This window comes from Ursus americanus, chromosome 17 (genome assembly GCF_024610735.1).
Source record: "Ursus americanus isolate L20-20 chromosome 17, mUrsAme1.1.p, whole genome shotgun sequence".
In the NCBI taxonomy this organism is placed as follows: domain Eukaryota; kingdom Metazoa; phylum Chordata; class Mammalia; order Carnivora; family Ursidae; genus Ursus; species Ursus americanus.
In genome coordinates, this window is record NC_142143.1 from 34,582,894 (window position 1) to 34,604,482 (window position 21,589).

The following is a 21,589-nucleotide window of genomic DNA, read 5'->3' on the forward strand; positions in this document are numbered from 1 at the left end:
CAAATGTTTCAAATAAGTAAGTGATACAAAGGGACATATTTTAAATCAATCTACTCTTTTAAATTTGAACCTCCTGCTTTAATAAAGCTGCTTTACAAACTCCACCAAAACATACCTTGAATTTTCCTTTCTCTATGCTCACAAAATATTTCCATTTGGAAATCTTGATTTTTAAAACAACCATTTAGTAATATGAAAGTTTGAGGATTGAAATGCTTGGGCTTTAAAAATAATTTCAGAGAAATTTATTTGGAGGCACGCTGAAGTCAGAAGATATTAAAACAATCCAGACTGTTAATTGCCATGACTAGGTGGCAGTGAAATTCACTTTATATGGCTGACACTAAGAGCCTGCTGAACTGTGGCCATCTCCCCAAACTGGCTACAAAGCCATTTATTATCTATATACTGTCTTCCTCACACTTATTCTCTCAGGATCACAATATTGTTTTTCTTTGTCCTGCTGCTCCCTCTTATCTCTTATTACTGAAATCAGCAAATGTTCCATGTAACCAAATTTATCAAGGAATTTATGTTAAACACTGTGAAGGATATTGCAAATGGTGCAAAGAAAGTCTCAGGGAAGAAAGAGAGAAAGGGGGAAAAAAATCACAATTAAAATATGGTTTGGGCAAAGGATTAGACAAGAAGAAAATAAATGGAGTAAAAATAATATTTACTGTGTGGCTACCACTGCCAGCAACTTTATAAGACAGATAAGGCATTTCTCGTTGTCCCATTTTATAAAGGAGGAAACTGAGGGAATCTGACTCCAGAGTTTGAACACTTCACCTAGACTCTTCTCAAACTTCTATAAGACTAGAAATCACTTGAACAACATGTTAAACAGAAACATAAATATTACATTTTTGGTAGATTCTGAGGTGAGGCCAAGGGCCATGAATTTTTACAAACTTAAACCACAAGCACTACTGCCAAATTGCCATTACCAAACCATCATGTTAACCCAAATTCAAAGATTTGGATTCGATATTGATGACTCTTCAAACATATCTGCAAAATCCTATCTTTTTTTTTTTAAAGATTTTATTTATTCATTCGACAGAAAGAGAGACAATCAGCGAGAGAGGGAACACAAGCAGGGGGAGTGGGAGAGGAAGAAGCAGGCTCCCAGCGGAGAAGCCTGACGTGGGGCTCGATCCCAGAATGCCAGGATCACACCCTGAGCCGAAGGCAGACGCTTAACGACTGAGCCACCCAGGCGCCCCTGAAAAATCCTATCTTATGATACCCTATATTTTCCAGCACTGTGTTAATTATATTTCATGTCCACATACTCATCTGGAGATACTGACACATGTATATTTCTAATTCAGTAGCTCTAACATGGGCCCTAAGAGCCTACATTTCTAACAAACTTAGAGGTGATGCCAGTGTGGCCAGTTCAAGAATCACATTTTCAGTAGCCAGGACCTAGTACAGTATCGGAAAATTTAGTATTAAAATGATAAGAAATATAATTCTTTTCCATAAAAAATTTATAGTCTCCGACAAAATAAAAAGGCAACCTACTGTATGGGAGAGAATATTTGCAAGTCATATATCTGAAAAGGGGTTAATATTTAAAATATATAAACTCATACCACTCAGTAATGAAGAAAACAATCTCATTTAAAAATGGACAGAGGACATTTTGAATAGACATTTTTCCAAAGAAATACAGATGGCCAACAGACACATGAAAAGATCCTCAATATCATTCATCATCATGGAAAATGCAAATCAAAACCACAATGAGATATCACCTTACATCTGTCAAATGGCTGTTGTCAAAAGACAAGTAATAACAAGTGTTGGCAAGGACATGAGAAGACAGAACACTTGTGCACTGTTGGTGGAAATGTAAATTGGTATAGCCACTATGAAAAACATTATGCTGGTTCCTCAAGAAATTAAAAATAGAATACCTTATAATCTAGCAATTCTCCTTCTGGGTATTTATCTGAAGAAAATGAAAATATTAAATCAAAAGGATATATGCACCCCGATGTTCTGGGCAGCATTATTTACAATAGCCAAAATAGAGAAACAATTTAAGTGTCACCAATGGATGAATGGATAAAGACAATATGATATCTATATATATAGATATATACATATATAGATAGATGATAGATAGATAGATGGAATATTATTCAGCCATAAAAAAGAATGAAATCTTACCATTTGCACAACATGAATGGACCTTGAGGGGATTATACAAAGTGAAATAGGTCAAAGAAAGATGAAAACTATGATCTCAGTTTTATGTGAAAAAATTTTTTTTTAGAAAACTAAGCTCATGAATACCAAAAAAAAAAAAAAAAGTTTGGTGGGTGCCAAGGAAGGGCAGGGCTGGGCAAAATGGCTAAAGGAGGTCAAAAGTTACAAACTTCCAGTTATAAAATAAAAAGTCATCGGGATGTAATATACAACATGGTGACTACAGTTAATAATACTGTACTGTACATTTGAAACTTGCTGGATGGGTAAATCTTAAAAGTTCTCATCACAAGGGAAAAAAATTAAAACTATGTAGGGTGACAGATGTTCACTAGACTTATTGTGGTGATCATTTTTCAGTATATACAAATCAAATCATTATGTTGTATACCTGAAACTAATAATGTTATATGTTATTTATACTTCAATTTTTAAAAAAGAATTTTATTGTCTAGAGAAGCAGATGGAGATACAGCCATATGCTTTGGGAACATGAGGCATATGAAGGGGGAAGTGAAAGAAGATTTACTTAGAAAGAGACATTTAAGATGAGATTTGAAGGAAACAATAGTCAGTTGCATGCTTTTCAGGAATTTACTACTAATATAAGACATGAGGAAAATAAAAAATAACTAAAACAAGTAATTTAAGGCAAGTATTTCCATAATACAAATACTGCAGACCTTCAAGGAAAGAGAGATTACTTCTGATTCTCTCTTATAAATATCCACTACATTTACCAATGGTTTTATGTCTGTTTACCAAGATGTCTTCCCCAGTGGACAGAGTCCCTGGGGAGCAGAAACCATCATATTCATAGTAGCATTAATATCCATCCCTTTGGCTCACATATAACACACATTTTTATAAAGAGATGTTGAATGATCACTGCAAGCTTCAAGAAGGAGGTAGGTTTGTAGTCTATGTAAATATTCCAAATATAAAGGTGCTTAAGCAACAATATTCCAAATTGGAGAAACAGTGTGAGAGGCCATATTACTACTAGAGTTCCATTATCTCTCATTTTGAACACTTGTTGATGTCACAGAATGAGACCAAACTCTTTGCGTTAATAACACAAGTATATGTCAAAGACAACAGCACCAAACTTTATTTGATGAAAGACCTTAAAAGATCATGCCTTTTGTTGATTTGTAGATGTTGACACAGATAATAGTATTGTTGCTGAGACATTTCAGAAGTCAATCCTTTCCTATTCAAGGCTTCAGATAAAAATATAAACCCTGAACTGAAGTTTTCGTTGCAGTCTTTTGAGAGACCATAAAGGAGAAGACCCAACTATGCCATGATCGGGTTCTATCCCATATAAATTGTGATATAATAAATATGTGTTGTTTTAAGCCACTAAGTTTCAGGCTAGTTTGTTATACAGTAATAGACAGTTAATACAAATGGTATATGTGTGTAAAGCACACTTTCTTTCCCTGTGAATATCTCTCCATTTCATCTAAGGTGACTAAGTTTCTTTTACTTCAAAACAAAAGGGCTACAGCTAAGACACAGAGAAGGGAAGAGTTATTTCTGCCTAAGCACAAAAAAAGTTTTTTTTTTTACAAAGAAGAGGACACTTGTATTGGAATTTATAAATGGGTAGAATTTTACCAGCCCATGAAAACACAAGCACAGCAAACCGAAGACAGAAAATGATCAAAAGCATAAAAGTAGTAAGCTTTTCAACATTTTATTCCTTCAGTTATTATTCAGATGACATATGACCCACAGTGGCAAGAATGGGAGAGAAGCATCAGGAGAATACACTGAAAGTTTGGTTTAGAAATAGAATTTGAACAGCTTTGAGACAGGCTAAGGAGATTAAATGAATTTTTTAATGACAATGAGAAACTGAGGTAAAGATATGGTAATAAGAATGGAAAAAAGAGAAGAGATCAGGATGGAATCAGGAGGGTTTGCTGTTCATATACTGAGTTAGTAACGGGGTGGGAAGAATTGATGGTGACTAGCGATCTCCAGTATGGTTTCTGGATATATAGAACAAAGACAGCCTTAAAAAGTTGAATACTTTGAGTCTGAAGTACCCATCTAAGTGACAATATCCAGGAACCAGAGAGATATATATTTTTGGCAGTACTGGCATGTCAAAGATTAAGTGAAGATAATAAAGTAAGTGAAATTTTAAAGTGAAGAGAGATGAAGAATGATGTGGAAACTTGAGCCATACCAACAACTAAAAATAGTTTCAAAACAGTGTGTCAAGGATGCTGAGAATAAACTAGTATGAGAAACAGGAGTAGCAGTTGCCTGAAGGAGGTCACCACTATAACTTCTGTACGTGTCAAAAGTATAAATTTTGAGAAAAGATCATTAGATGCTGTAACTGGGGCAGTATTCTTGACCACTGAGAGCAATTTCAACATAAAGGTAAATTCAGACTTCTGTACATTGAGGAACGTCTAAGGGACTGAGGTGGGCAGCAGTGAGTGAATTTAATGTTTTTAAAGAGGTTTGTGATAAACAGAAGGAAACGGAACTTGTGAACAAATAATCGTAGGGTGAGGGTATTTTTTTCTTCTTTTAAATTGTTTGTGTAATTTTGTGTAACAAGAGAGTGTGAGGTACAGTCAAAATCAGAAGAGAAGGCATCAGTCCAGAGAAATGGAAGATGTTCTAGAAAGAGGGAGTCAATAATGGGGCAAAGTCACAGAAGAGATGGGAGTAGATGAAAGATCATTTTCTTGCATGGGACTAATCGAAGTAAAAATTGATAAAGGCATAGTTTGGTGTGGTGGATACTGGGAGAAAATTTGAGCAAGCCCATTTTATTCCAATAAGACCAAAAGTCCATCTTTTGACAATGAAAGTTTAAGGATGGTTTGAAGAACTTAAGAAAAATGGTAATCATTTCTGTCAGAAACAAGAAAAGGAACTGAATGGGGATAAAGTAGCCAAGCAAAAGTGTTTTTAAAATAGATTTTACCAGATTGCTTTACCAGGGTTAGAAAGGAAAGCTTTGCAGACTTATGGTTTGAAATTAGATAGATCCAAAAGGGCGGATTATTATGAAATATGAAAACGTCAAAGAATCTTAAGAGCCATGTTTTCCTAGGTCCCAAACACCCTCAATTACAAAGCACCTCATCAATTAAATGACAGCTTTAAGTAATAAAAGAAATTTTAATTGTGTGTGGTGAAATTCTTTTGTAATCAGATGCATCCAAGTTATAGAAATATGAGAACGTATTTCAGGAAATGCATTCATCTCCTTAAAGAGACAGGTCTTCTCTTTGAATCCCTTTATATTCTCAGCAGATCCTAATACTGAGCAGTATCTTTCTAAATTTATTTTTATACATAAGTTCTTGCTGATCCATAATCTTTCATTCCAATAAGACGAGGTCCTGATGGTAACTAACAATGAATAGAACAGAAAAGAAATGTCATTCCTCCTATCCTAGAATGGCAAATAAATATTTCTAAAGAAGGTTCATTTTGAACTCTAATAACTTGAGATTTGTGATCATATACTTACAGCATTAAAAAAAAGTTGATTTTTGACAACACACAGGGAAAGACTTGACTAAGAAAAGTCTAAATGCGATTGCAAGGAAAACATTTTACCTGAGTGGGCACGAACTATTTTAAAGTACCTTAGATTCAATAATGAATCTGAAAGCATAGTATGTTCTAATTACAAATCCATGGCATGTATTCTTAAGATTATTCATAAGAGGTCACTATTGGGCAATAACTTTGAAATCCCAAATTGAGATACCACAACAAAGACTTAAAAGTAATAAAACCATTTCCTTACAGTTTACTGTGATTGAGTCTGCATTTTATTTCAGAGGCTCTTCTCCTGGATTATTCTGTAATAATAAGGAGGTGAGTTCTTTCTGGACAGCTCAGTGCTCTGAAAGACCTACACACACACACACACACACCCCTCTCCACTGGCCCTGGCTCTGGCCCATCTCTCTCTCTTACTGTCCAACCCAAAGGCTGCCATAATGGCCAATAATGCTGGTATAGTCTTGTGACCTCATACCTAAATTCTGCCTCTCGGTCTTGCCTCATTTGTACTATTTTCCTCAAATTTCTTTTTCAGATTTGTCACCTCAAAACTATTTTTTAGCTCTCACTGGATATCATAGTCTGGGGTCCTCAAGTCAGTCCTCAAGGTGGATTTGCCCTGTCTTCAAAGGGTTCAGACCAGGCCTCTAAGGCTCACTTACTTAGACTGTGAGCTCCATGAGAATACATACAGTGGTTGAAGTGTATGAGAAACTCAATTAGTAACTAACTAATTAACAAATACATACTATGTGGGTCCAGCAACCAGGGTATCTGGTAGTCCAGGGAGGAAATTCATACAAATTCCCCCTTTCCTAGACTACCTTGCCCCCGGTATGAAATCAACGTTGACTCTGTATCTGTAAGATCACACTGCAATTAGATTAGCATGATTTCTGGCCCACTTAGCTTCCAGTAACTCCAGAACAGATTTAAGGTTTTTGATGTCTGATGGCAAAAAGAGCTGAATGCCATTTCCAAGACATAAGAATATCAAAATCCCTGAAAGACTAGAGCGGTTGGTTAGTTCTTCTGCTTGTGTGACCTGAAAGGTACCTTTGTGGGATGTGAACCCTGTCTGCTTTTAGATATTCATGTCCTGAATCACCAATTTAAGACCCAACTGAAACTTCTGAAGCTTCTCCAACAAAAGTTTCCTGGAATTTTTCAAACAATTCAGAATGTTAGTGTCTTTGGTGAACTTCAAAAAAGAGACAGAGAGAGAGAAGGGGGTCATGTAATTCAGTGCTCAGAACTGATGAGTGCTGTACTTCAAAGAAAACATATCTCTTCTGATGAGTCTGACAAGAAGCACCAAGATAGTAATCTGTACCTGGAAATGTGGTTAGTGAAACGGAATTCAGCTCGATTTCTTCCCCAAAGAATGTCATCTCCATCTGGAGCCTAGAAATGTGAGCTCTTCATGGAGAATATCTTTTTAAAGAGCACAACAATCAGGGGAAATGTCATCTTCATTAATCATACGCTCATATAATAGAGTCAACTGTAAAAATTGTATTAAGTCTAATTTCCTGAGGAGATGAGGGGAACTGTGGAGTTTAAGCAACCATCAGACCTAAATGTCAACTAAAGCAGAGCCTTTCCTCATGCGCCTCAGACTGGGATGGCTCCTACCATTTTCTCTTTTTCTCCATTCTCCCCTCCCTCCACCATACCAAAGGGTGGAACAAAAACAAGGAAAAAATGGACAATGGTCCTTAAATGAAAAGGCCATTTTAGAGAGAAAAGAGCAGTCTAAATATCCTCTATTTTATCAAACAGGATTTACTTTCTGTCTACCAGAACTACTATAAATATCAGTGTAAAAATAGTCTATGACAAATTATAACTTGTATATTCTCTTCTGGTTTTAACAAAAAGGAAACAGTTTAGTGCAAATGCCTAGAGATATGGAGAACTGGAAACAGCTTTTCAATTCATTGGCAGTGTTTTCATGGACAAAAACACAAGTTTTATTTAAGCTTATTCACAGTCATCTTTAAATAGCATCGGGATTGTTATCCATACGTTACTGGCTTTTAAGTTCAATGACCAGTTGCGAATTGTTTACATAATGTAAAATCAATTGAAATATTAGCATGGAATAGAAAAATAGATTGAAAAATGAACAAAACAAACATGCAACTTACTGCCAAAAAGACCATACACACACCACACACACGCACACACCCAGGAACAACACCTACAACAAAAATGCTTATTATAGTGCAATCAATAAAAATCTGTAACAGATTCAATAAAATGAGTATATACATTAAAGTATATTTTTGGTTTGCAACCATTTTCTGTAAAAGACCAGACAGTAAATATTTGATGTTTTGTGGGCAATAGGCTCTCTCAAACTAGTTAACTCTGTGCTGTAATGTGAAAGTAGCCATACACAGGCACCCAAAATTGTATGGCAAGGTTCTAAAAATCTTTATTCACAAAAATAGGCAGCAAGCCACATTTAGCCTGGGGACCGTAGTTTGCTTATCCTTGATTTACACCCATGCATGAAATTGTCAGGCAAGCAGTACACACTTGCTAAAATTTGAATGAATAAATCAGTACAACATGGATAGAACTTTTGAACACATATATACATGTATTTCACCAAGGAGGAACGGTTTCATCTGATATAACTAAATAATAGAATCTGACTTTTACAACTGGAAGAAACCTTAGGAATATCTAAATATCAACCCATTAATTTTACAGTTGAGGAAACTGAAGCCAAGAGCATTTAAAGGGCAGGTACTATGTTAAACTTTAAAAAAAAAAAAAAAGGAAGAACACACATCAAAAAAATCCTAAGTAATTTTTTAAATGCCAAAATAAGACTCCCTAGATGCAATGATAAGGAACATTACTGTCATGGCATTTTGTTTGTGACAAAGACAAGCAACAAATTAGTGTCCCTCTGCTAATGGCTCCACCACAAATATTACTTAGGGAAATGACTCTTATTTCACAAAAATAAACTGAGTTTTGGTCAATTATCATTATGAGCAAAACTGTCAGGCAAAGAGGCTCAATTTTATCTGAGTAAGATAGGATCTACTAATGTTTATCACCCATTTTCCCATTCCATGACTGACTTTTTTGGTTACTAAACACATAAGTCATTTTGTTTACCATGTGTTTGTTCTGCTGTTTCTCTGAAGGGGGGGCTGCTAATAAAAGAGAAAGATTATACGGATACAGATACCTAAATCTATTGCAAGAAAAAGTGTTTATATTTCTATTTAATGACTGTTAAGGAGGGAGGAAAACCTCAGTTATGGGTCAAATATTGGGAGAATTTTAAGGATAAACGCACACAAAAGCAATGCTATTTTGTCATTGCATTAGCGTTGTATGGTACTTCGGAAGAATAGAGGAAGGTCTAAGGAATGCTTACTAGGGGTGGAACAAAGCCTAGTCTGGTCTTGTTAACAACAGACTGATGGATATCAGATGTTAACCCTTCTCCTAAATAACTATCGCTATTTCAGTTTCTTCTTTAAAACATTTCATGTTAGAATGTTCATAGGTCACAGAAGGACAGAGAGACCAATCAATTAACTAAGAGAAAGTAAATATACTAAAGAAGAAACAAATATGACGAAGTCAAGGTTAAGAATATGTGTAAACTTACATAAACTTGTTTATCTGAAAGAGAAGTAACCCTAAGGATAAAAATATCGTGATTTGGTAAAAGAACAGTGGTTTGCCAGTCAAGGTAAACAACCTTGAACTAAACACTCATTCTTCCTGTTCTTCAGTTTTCTAGATCCTGAAATGCAGGTTTGGACTAGATGTTCTATAGGTTTCCTAGAGGTCCATAATTTTAATTGTGTTTGCTTAAACACTTTGCATTTTCTAAATAATTACCCAACCAAATTAAACCTTATCTGAACTCCACGGTCATATGAGATCATGGAATGAGGAGACGTGAAGCCATTGAACATTTCACATTTATCTTTCATGAGAAAATGACTTTTCACCAGAATAAAATTCAGTAAGAATTTAAATCAGAAACTAAAGGACAACTCAACATAACATTTTAAAAGCTATGAATGAATTAATCATGTTTGGAAAACTTCCTAAGCCAAGGGGTAATGCTTCATTTTGCTAGGGAATGCATTCTTCTGATTAATGTTGCCAGACAACAAGGACTGCATGATAACAGAATGAAATCCTGTTAGTCCATTCAGGTATTACACTGTCATTGTAGATTAGAATACTAAATTTGGGACAGAATATCTCTGAAATTTTTTAATTGAGTAAGGTAGTGATTTTTTTTCTGCAGAAAAGTCACTGCCTATGTATTCTTGGATTGACAGCTCTGAAAACCAACACGTATCTTCCAAAGTTTTAATTCAAGCAGAATTAGTTCAGACATCCTATACTCACCAGTATCAGTCAAATACAAAACTATTGACTGATTTAGCTACCTCTTGTAAATTATTTCTAGGGGGACATTCACAATTTTATTTAATCAAGGGAAGAGTTCATTAATTTTTGTTTGCTTGTTCAGCAAGTATATATTGAACTTAAATGATGTGCCAAACATACATGGTTTTCTGGTATCCGCTACAACATCCAGAAAACTACTTGGGAAGAAAAAACGCTTTTGTTTCTATTAGAGCTAAGTATTTAGTCATGTGATTTTTTTTTCTTTCTTGTGATTAATGGTTTTCTTTCACCATTTAGCTTAATGAGGACATCAATTCACCAGTATCTTTAAAACATAGATGGAAAACTGTACCTGCATAAAGTGGTGAAACAAAATGCCTCACGGTGCTGAGGACCTTAAATCCTCAGAAATGTGATCCCCTGATGCCCCTGTTTCTAGCCTTCAAGCGCCTCATTTTCCTAATCCCAAATCCCTGTATCTCTGTGCTAGAATCCATAGGTACTTCGCTCAGGACTTCACAGGCAAGAGTTCCACAGAGGATACTATGTGATGGCAGAGGCGCGGACGCTATAAAGACAGAGATGGCGGAAAGAAAAGCTGATGTTCAGTGCCTCTGCTTCAGGCACCGTGGTGGTCTCTTTACATTCAGTACTTCTCATAATCTGACAGCTAGCGTGTGGAGAAGGTAAGATCACCCTATTTTACAAATGAGAAAGTGAGCTCAGACGAAGTTTCATACAATTCAGTCTGACTCTGAGTCCTCTGCCTCCAATATTCCATAAGCATTAATAGACCAAGAGAGGCAGGGTGGGGGGAAGCAAATCTAAAGTAATTCACAGACAGACTGCTCCCCCAACCTTTGTCCAATGAGGGTTGGAACCTAGTTGCTTTTGCTGTTCACGGCACCTAGTTGGGGACATGGTAGCCACTTCCTAGACATTGTTAAATAAATGATAGTTTATAGGCACATTCTTCTTTCCACCTTTCCATGGTGACTTTTATATTTATCATAGACAAAAATCAACAAGTAAAATGAATAGAAAGGTTTATATGTGCTTGCAGGGTCAAACATTTATCACAATAAGAAATGTTGAACATTACAAAAGTAGATATAAGAAAATATGAGCTTGAATATTTTTAAATGAATTTTAATTGGCCTCAGCTTTGAAATTGTCAGAGAAGGATCTTGTATAAATATGCAAAACAGCAAAAAGAACAAAGACTTATTGCTAATTATCTCAGAAGATTTTACTCTTGGTTAGTATCACCAAAATCATGCACAGTTGGATTTATCATTCAGATGATCTTCCTGCTTTAGAGAGGAACACATTTATTAGAAAAAGGGTGCTTATGATTCTCATTCTCTTCAAAACTCAACACTCCCTCACTATGCTATAATGGGGCAAAGACTACATTTTAAAATATACCACAAAATTTGGGTTGCATGTATGATCTCATTGCCGAGAGCAAATGGGCTGGGAAAAGGTAAACCACAAGTAGAATCAAGTAAAGGAAAGAAAATGACTTCTCTACCCAAATATTCAGTTGAGCAGAAGGGTAGAGGATCAGAAGATTCTTGATCCTCTGCGAAATAACAGGTGCACGGGTTAGTTCTTTGGCATTCTTCTTGCCTCCATCACAGGAGCTTTGTTATGGATTCTGTGCAATATATTAAAAAACAAAGCAACAACAACAAAAAGCATGGGGTTTGGAGGTAGTCAATGCTGCTCAATTCAGGTTTTACCACTTAATACAATTTGATCTGCAGAAAGTAATTTCTCCAAAATTCAATTTCCTCATCTCTACATTGGCTCTAGTACCAGTTACAGGTTGTTGGGGGGATTTGAAATAATGATTTTAAATATCAAGAACTGGCATACAGTAAACACTCCTAAATTGATGGACGCTATTGCTATTTTTGTTATTAGCAGTAATAATCGTTGTGGCAATAATAGTAGTTAACAGTACATGAGCAGTAAACTACTTAGCTAGTAACATTAGAACACACTCTCCCTTTATTATGTAAAGAGAGACTTCAGTGGAGCTCCCCTAGCCATGTTCTGGCTCTTCCTCATTCCTATATGTGAAAATTATGATGTCAGAACCTTGAGTTCATTCCTTTTGGACAACAGCTGGATTCCCTCAGCCTAGCTTAAAACTAGTGACTTAATCACATAGTCTGAGATCACCTCTAGTTACTCTATCCCAGGTAATACATTGCTCAAATCAGTTCTACTGATGACAAATGGGCTGCTACATGTTCGGACCCATGTAGGGCCCCACTACCCAGTGATTCACTCTTCAGTTGATAGAATGACAATGACTATGAGCAAAATTTCAAATTCAATTTTAGTACATAGCTTTTCTTAGACCACACCTTAATCTTTCAATCTGCAGAAAATTGTGGCAAAAATAAAATTAAACATTGATGAACACTATTAAATCTACCCAGTCACTTTAAAAACAGCTAGTCTTAAAAATTGGAAAATAATAGCTATACTGTATAATGGAACCATGTGCAAGGAAAGATTTTGATTAGAATTCCACCCTCAAGTTCAGAAAGCAATAGAAAGAAAGAAAATGGCCAATACACATTACTGCAGAGGGCATTTTTAAAGAGTTGGACAGCACATCAGGTAATTTAAGGTTTGCTCCTAACAAGACTGAAAAGCTTGTAGACTCTTATCAGTCCTCTGCTTTTGTAAAACTGTGACGGGCAGCAGCACTTCCCACTGAATTAGAAACAGTCTGAACTGATGATTCCATAGCCTCCTTCTTTTCTTTATAATTGCTCCTTTCTCTCTGAATTAAACAATCAGTTTGAAGGATCTCAAAGAGGCTTCCACCCTACTTCTCACTGTGTGTGGTCTTACTTTGAATTTATGTCATTTGATGCTATGCAGAATACACTCCTGGTCAAAAACTAAAAAAGGACAGCCCAGCTTTGGGATTCTTCTTAGAGCGGTGTTTGCTTTCTGTGAAAGGTGAATGAGTCCATCTTACAATCTCCTCTATTCCTCCTTTTGGATGCATTACCTGGTTCTAGGCATTATTTATTTTTCTAGATGCTTGATGCCTTGAGGTGAGTGGTTCTCAAACCAGGACCCCAGACCTCTTTGTATAAAAACTGGGGTTAATTTTGCTCCCGAGAGGATACTGAGTCTGGAGTTGTTTGGTTGTTGTTGTTTGGTTTGGTTTGGAGTATAGGTGACTCACAATGTTAGTTTCAGGTATACAACACAGTGACTCCACAAGTTTACACATTATGCTCTATTCATCACAAATGTAGCCACCGTCTATCCCTTACATCTCTATTACACTATGACTGACTACATTCCTTATGTCTGCCTTTTATTCCCGTGACTTATTTCATAACTGCACGCCTATTTCTCCCACTGGCCTTGACTCATTTTGCCCCACCCACAAGTAGGGGGTGCTACTGGCATCTAGTGGGTATAACCCAGGGATGCTAGTCAACATCCTACAAGGCGCAGGGCAGCCCCTGCAACAAACAATTATCCGACCACAAATGTCAATAGTGCCACTACTGAGACACATGCAAAAAGGAAGCAAGGGGTCTCTTAAGCTATTTTCAATAACATTTACAAGCTTACTAAAAGATGTGCTTATCTAAGATCACAATGTACAAACTAACCAGAACTTAAATCATCTGTTTTCAGCTGAATTCTTAATAAACTGGTGTGATGTCACTTTTTATTTCATGCTCATGATAGATTCTGATGGGCAATTGTCTTTTATTATATTTAGTGAGATATGTGTTATTACTAATAAATGTAGTTGAGATAGTAATTTTTTTTTCAGAAATACAAGGTCAATGGAGGGATGGAGAAATGAAAGCAATACTCACTGCTGATAAAGCTGATAACCAGGGACACAGGTTTTAGTTACCACAAAAGAATCATTTTACATGAAAGATAAATATTTTTTTCCGAAGAAATTAATTTCCAAATTTCTTACTTTTTTTGATCTTGAATTTCACGACAGTTTCACAAAGTAGCTTATAATCTGTAGTTTTAGTTTTGATTATTCATCTTCCTGCTCACTTTTTACTGACTGTATGGGTCTTTTTAAGAGACTTTCAAACTTGAAAGCATTTTCTCAGTTCTGAGTAGGAATATCATTTTCTTGACCCAACCATTCCGTTCTCTTAAATTTCTCTCCCTTTCACTTAAGTTTCCAAGTGCAAAGCCCTTTCACTTTCTTTTGATTAGCTCTTTCCTCCATCCTTCTGTGGTTTCATTTTGTTATTTCGGATCCAAAAGAACCACTATGACCTAGGTCGACAACAATCTTTCTCTGACTGTTCATGAGGTGTCTTCCATCTCCATTTGCCTTGATACATAAGGCAGGGGAAGAGCAGTGGGAATGGTAAGGACAGGTGGTGACCCATTTTTAATACTCACACATGTCAAGCAGCATTACGCTGTTTTCAAGTTAGCATCTGTGTGTTACCCTTTCTTCCCCACAGCCTATGTTCATCTTACTCCTGCTGGGACTTTGCTAAGTCTCTTTACTTTGTGTGGATCATATTTTTGAAAAACGCTGAAATACATTTTTCTTTTGTCATCCTAGTATCTGGACTATGTAAGTGTCTTAGAAGAGCAGAGTGGCTACATCAGTGTCCAAAGAGGATGAAATTCTAGAGGCTTAATGTCTAGAAAGCCTGCAATTTCCTTAGCCTCAGAATCAACATAAAAGTAATCTTTTGAATAGATGACAAAAATCACATTATGGTTGCTATCAATATGGTCATTTCTGAAATTTAAAGACCATGGGTTATTCCTTTTCATTAAATCATTTGATAAATTGGCTGAAATCAGTGTGCCAGGACCTAGCTTGGTGCTAGTAAAATAAACACGATTCTTTCTCAAGAGTCTCAAAAGTACAGGAAGCTTTTAGGTAAGCAAATGATTGCTTTCAATGTGACATATGGTATCACAGAGATATACACATATAGAAATATATACAGTATAACAGAAGCATAAAGGGACAGTGACCAATCCCACAGAAGGGGAGAAGGCTGGGAGGAAGAAAAACTGACTTGGGTCTTAAAGTCCTTGAAGTAGTTTATCAAATAAAATGAAGAGGCATTCCACTTAAGCTTTCTTATTTCTAACAAGAATATGAAAACTGGAAAACTCTTTGCAGACAAAAGAGAAAAAGGCTAGGCTCATAACATCTTCTATTTAAAATTTTCTGTAATGCTATACTATTCCCTCATTCCTTGTGTAAGATACAATTTACTCCCTAAGTAAAAACTACCAGTGTCTCTGATCTTTCGTCTACTTTTTCCTTCTGCTCTTTAGACTCTTTCCCATTTCCTCAATTGCTTATTTTCTCTAGACCCTTTCTTGACTACTACTCTTCAATTATCCAGAGACGTCTTTCTCCATTTCTAACCATGTAACTGATATCTCAGTAGCAAAATGCCTGATCGGGTACAACTTGATCTCCAGGGCACTTTGGCCCAGTTATCAGAGGAAGTAAATTTAGTTTGGAAAGACTTTTATTCTTTAGGCATTAATTCTACTTGCCGTTTACTCCTCTAGAAGGTTCATAGAGAGGATCCAATTTTCCAGCTGAGTACTTGATTTCTGCCTCAACATGTGCCTTAGGAAACCTTCAGATAGGAGGAAGACAACGAAGACATGGCTAAGGCAAATTTTCAGTAAGAAAATAAGACTTCATGAGAGCAGCCCAGCTTAAACTTTGCTTTTATTCTATAAATACCTTCAAAAGTCACTTGATCTTCCTTTGAAACATGCTAGCTAAGCCTTATGCAGAGTCCCTCTGGTGCTTAAGCAAATGGTTAGTACTAAATTTTTTTTCACCTTGGGGAAAACATTTGTTGTGGAAGAATTAACTAGATCACCAAAGTAGCCACTTCCTTTCTTATTTTGGACTCCTACCATCTCTAATCCCCACCAGGTCCTGACCCTGGAGTCCATACACACTGGATATTTTCAGTATCTCTCCCCAAAATATCCTCTGAAAAGCAGTTTTTTGATTTGGAAACATATTTGTTACATGTATTTTAATTATAATAATCCCTTACTTTAATTATCACATGCGTGTACACTATACACACACACAAACACAAATACAAATTTAAATTAAATTAAAATAGTATAATGGCTTATAAGGAAATAAAGAGAATAATTTACCCTAGCCACACTTTCATTTTATAGATAAAGCAACTAATGTCCAGAAACTTGAAATAACTACTCAAAATCATATAAGCTAGTTAATAGCAGAACTCAGTTGAACGGATACCAAGAACTCCTCACTTCTACTCCAGTGCCTTGTCCACATTACATACTTCACCATGAACTTGTGGGGTAGGTACAGTGGTTTTTATTATCAACCTTTTGCAGATAGAATAAAAAGAAACTCAGGAAAGTTTAGATCTTTGAGACATCTGTAAAATACATAAAATCAAATGAGAAAATACCTGTAAAGTATGGTGATCAGCTTAGACTAAAATATCAATAAATGTCATTTTGTTGTTGCTATTGTTGTCATTGTTTGGGCTGTTATTAACACTCAAATGTGGTAACTACTATAAAGATAGGTGACAAATAATTATTTATGATCAAATCATTCATCCAGCTTCTTATAGACCAGGGCTTGGGTTTTTTTTTTTTTTTTTTTTTTTTGGTGGGTTTTTTTTGAGAGAGAAAAAGTACAAGGAGGGAGCCTGATGCGGGTCTTGATCCCAGGACCTTGAGATCATGACCTGAGTGAAATCAAGAGTCGGTGGCTGAAAGAACTGAGCCACCCAGGCGCCTCTAGACTAGAATAGTCTTGATTCCAGTTTAAGATTAGACAAACCAGGTAAGCGAAGCTGTACCACAAAGATAGTCTTCTATAAAGAGGAGCAAATGCACCAATTTGTGTGTACAAAATGATTTATTAGGGTGACAGAAAAAATATTAAAAGCTCTACTTATATTTTTAACTAAAGGAATGAGAAAAATAAATATTTGCTGGTATTTAACTATCAGTATGATTTCACACTGATGTCTTATTCAGTCCATGCCCAAATACATAATCCAGATAATTTTATGTCATGCAGGATTGCTATCCCAAAGAAAGAAGGGAAGTTTCACACTGGCGAGCTTGACATAGTGGTCTCACTCATTCATTTGCTTTCAACAGAGAGTGTATTTCAGTGGACAGGTAACTGAGGAGGAGATTTATGTACAATATTATCCAGTTTTAAGTAGACTATTTCTCAAAATTGGTAAATAACTACAGAATTATTTCTGTAAAAAAAATCTTAGGTTGATGATATGGGAAGTGGGTAAAATTGAATAATATGAAAATTGCAAAACGAATTCTTTTTCTTTTCTCTAATACAAGCTCATCAGCCATATTGAAAGAAAAACAATAATAATCTAATCAGATTTGACAATAAGTTGCCCAAAATACTGAAATTATCTAGAAAGCTTTTGAAATGTGAATTTTTGTATTAGGTACAATGAACATTTGTATGGAGAGTAGCTTTAATAATAAGTGAAAGAGTAACTGGTTTCCAAGTAAACTTCATGCTACAGAGAGAGCATACTGGAGGGAAAAAAAATTAGAAATATCTGTTTTTATGTGCAGTTACTGCTAAAATTTATGCATATCAACATTTAAAAAGAAAAGTGTATGTCTGTATGCTTTTATCCAAAGAAAAGGTTTTTGATAGTTACATTTGTTTGACATCTAGATTTTGTTTACGAGAATAAATTATTGACTCCCAGAGGAGATGAGAAGAAAATGAATTCCATCCACAAGTTTTTGCATAATCGGTGAACGCAATTTAAAAGTTAATATCATGTTGTACTAACTGCAGCCAGTGAAATATTTGTCCCAGGTTACATGTATATTTTTTGCAGCTTTGTCGAGATATAATTGGCATATAACATTGTATAAGTTTAAGGTGTACCCTGTGATGATTCGATACACTGATGCATTGTGAAAAATCTACTGTAATAAGGTTAGTTAACACCTCTATCATCTCACATAATTACTACTGTGTGTTATGTGTGTGTGAAGAGAACATTTAAAATCTACTCTCTTAGCGACTTTCAAGTATATAATACAGTATTATCAACTAACCATGCTGAACATTACATCCCCAAAACTTACTGATAACTGGAAGCTTACATTCTATAGTTCTTCCACTGTGAAAATTAAGACAAAGAATCAAAATAAACTGAACTCTAGGGGCGCCTGGGTGGTGCAGTCGTTGGGCGTCTGCCTTCGGCTCAGGGTGTGATCCTGGCATTCCGGGATCGAGCCCCACATCGGGCTCCTCCACTGTGAGCCTGCTTCTTCCTCTCCCACTCCCCCTGCTTGTGTTCCCTCTCTCGCTGGCTGTCTCTCTGTCAAATAAATAAATAAATCTTTAAAAATAAAAATAAAAAAAATAAACTGAACTTTGGGCCTTCCTTTTAAGTCATTTTATCAAATGATATTTTATTTTATTTTTTAAAGATTTTATTTATTTATTCGACAGAGATAGAGACAGCCAGCGAGAGAGGGAACACAAGCAGGGGGAGTGGGAGAGGAAGAAGCAGGCTCATAGCGGAGGAGCCTGATGTGGGGCTCGATCCCATAACACCAGGATCACGCCCTGAGCCGAAGGCAGACACTTAACCGCTGTGCCACCCAGGCGCCCCATCAAATGATATTTTAAACCAAGATTTTCAAAAATAATAAAGCATATTCAAGTGTACTGCATTCTCAGAAATTTTATTAATAATTATTTCTTTGGTGAAAGCAGAAAAGGATGTTTGTACTATTAATAAAAGTAAATAAAATTATTTTAAGGTGTTACTACTCTATATTATTCTTATAAATTTCTATTATGAAAATTATACACAATACTTAACTTATTAATAGACAATTTTAGATACGTTGGGAGTACTCAAAGTTGTTCACTCATTAGGGTTTGTCATCAAAAAAGTTTGGGAGCCACTGCCCTAGGGAATATTGCATGACATAGGTTTATTACTCTCTGAATGGGCTTTACGGTTGCACAATCATCTAATATAATAGAAATAGCCCAGCACTGAGTGACCCAGATTCTAGTTCAATTCAGAAAGCTGTAAAACCCCAGGCAAGTCAACTTACCACTCTGGGACATTTTTGCCTATCTGTAAAATAAAATGTTTGGACTGAGTGATCTCTAATGACCCATCCAGTCCTAAAATTTTGGTTCTAAGATGTTCTTCCTAGGAGACTATGAATTTATAGCTACATATTTTTTAACCATAATGAAATAATAACTCATCATAGAACAAGTGACTTTAACAACAACAACAACAAAAGACAACCAGAAAAGCAAAAACTAGTTTTGAAAAAATGAATACAAATGTATATTAGATATCAGATCTCAAGAGTGAAAATCTGACTGATCATTTTACAAGGACTATTGCCTGCCAAATGCCAGGCACAGTGCTTTGTTTTTGGAGGGACAGGAAAATGAATAGAATGCTCTTCCTGATACCCCAGAGTTCTCAATTACACTCTACATAACACTTGATAAACAAATAATACCAACACTGGCTGAAAGCTCATATCATTGCTTAATTCTCATTTTACAGTTATTTATTTACATTCATTCATTCATTTTTTTTTTTTTAAGTAGAGTTACATCCTCATAGGTAAAGGGAAGACAAGAAAGCAACCTATTTAGATGACCCGAACTAAAATGCATTAGAGGATGTTCTTGTTTCTGGGTGAAATGCAAAAGAAGTTTCATGTATCATTCACCTAGGCTCTGTTCCAAAATCGCCTTTTAAATCATACCTTTGGTTACAAAGAACTAAATGTGTGGTTCTTTTGGCCCTGTAATGTTTGCCGTCTTCCTACAGAGGATGATCAGTAAGTAGACAGGACTATAAAAGTGTCACTCAATAATAAAAGACAATGTGACAAGTTTACTATAGCTTGTATTTGTAAACATACTCTAAAAGGAACATTCACCCTAAAATGTGCACACCTCTGAGATAGTCTTTGGGAAACAATCTTTTAGTCACATAATAAAATGATTCCCACCATGGAGACTGAGCCTGAAGGCAGTTCTATCCAGCAAAAACAGGTGTACACATAATTGAAAGACATAGTTACCCTGATATACAATCACTTAAAAAAAAAAAAAAGCTCCCTGATTCACTGGAATTATTTTATTCACTCATCAATTCAAAAAATACACACTCGGGGCGCCTGGGTGGCACAGCGGTTAAGCGTCTGCCTTCGGCTCAGGGCGTGGTCCTGGCGTTATGGGATCGAGCCCCACATCAGGCTCCTCCGCTATGAGCCTGCTTCTTCCTCTCCCACTCCCCCTGCTTGTGTTCCCTCTCTCGCTGGCTGTCTCTATCTCTGTCAAATAAATAAATAAAATCTTAAAAAAAAAATACACACTCTACACCATGCACTGTTGTAAACTTTGGGGATTTATTAGTGAAGAAAACAAAACACCTGTCCTTCAAGAGTTTCTATTCTGGGGAGAGAATAAAGTTATGAATAAAAAAAATCAATAAATAATATAATTCTTAATAGTGATGAGAATTCTAAGGAAAAATACAGTAAGATTTTAGGAGTTAGAATGGCTATAATGTATAGTAAGGCACTTTCAATAAGATGATAAAGGTAGGAATTTGAGGAGGTGTTCGGAAGGTTTAGTCATGAAAAGGACGGAAGAAGTTTGGAATTTCAGGTGTTTTCAGAGTTCCAAATGATAGCAAATCTGTGGTCTGACCATGCAATGAGTAGAACATAGCTTACACGGTTTGGAATAGAGTAACAAATTCTAATGCGAAAGCATCAATCAGGTGGTCCAGCAACAGAGATATTAAACTTGGGGAGGGATGAAGAGAGAGATTAAGTCAAGAAGCAAAATTCTTGATAAATATGAGGGAGTAACTGATGTTAGAAGACAGCCACTTTAAAAAGGAGGAAAGCAAAGCTGGACTCTATTAGCCTGGAAAAATGAATGGGTTTTACTGAGAGATGGAAGAATAATAATCTCATTACAATCACTTAAAAATATTTAAAGAAGGCCTAGTTGATCTAAAAATATAGTAAACGTAAAAAACATGGGCCTATAGGAGAATGAGCAGTATCTAGTTTAAATGACTTCATGGACCAAGTGTCCCCAGTGGACAAAGGAAGCTAAGTCAGGGAGGAGAAAGGACGTCATAAATATTTTGTGAAGAAGTAAAACATATATGGGAGCAATCACAAGAGTTGGGCCAAGGTTAGCAATGGAAGAATGAATCTTGGGATAAAGGAAAACACGGAATAAAATGAGAATTAAAGTTTTTAAGAGAATAGGGTAGGAGTACCTGGCTGGCTCTCTTGGTAGAGCATGCAACTCTTGATCTTGGGGTCATGAGTTTGA

At 35.9% G+C, this 21,589-nt stretch overlaps 1 protein-coding gene across 3 annotated transcripts in view; it reads right to left on the reverse strand.

Moving 5' to 3' along the window:
• The window catches only part of TMTC2 (transmembrane O-mannosyltransferase targeting cadherins 2), an 835,540-nt gene that overhangs the window by 372,913 nt on the left and 441,038 nt on the right, over positions 1 to 21,589 (reverse strand). The gene's annotated exons all lie outside the window — the stretch shown is intronic.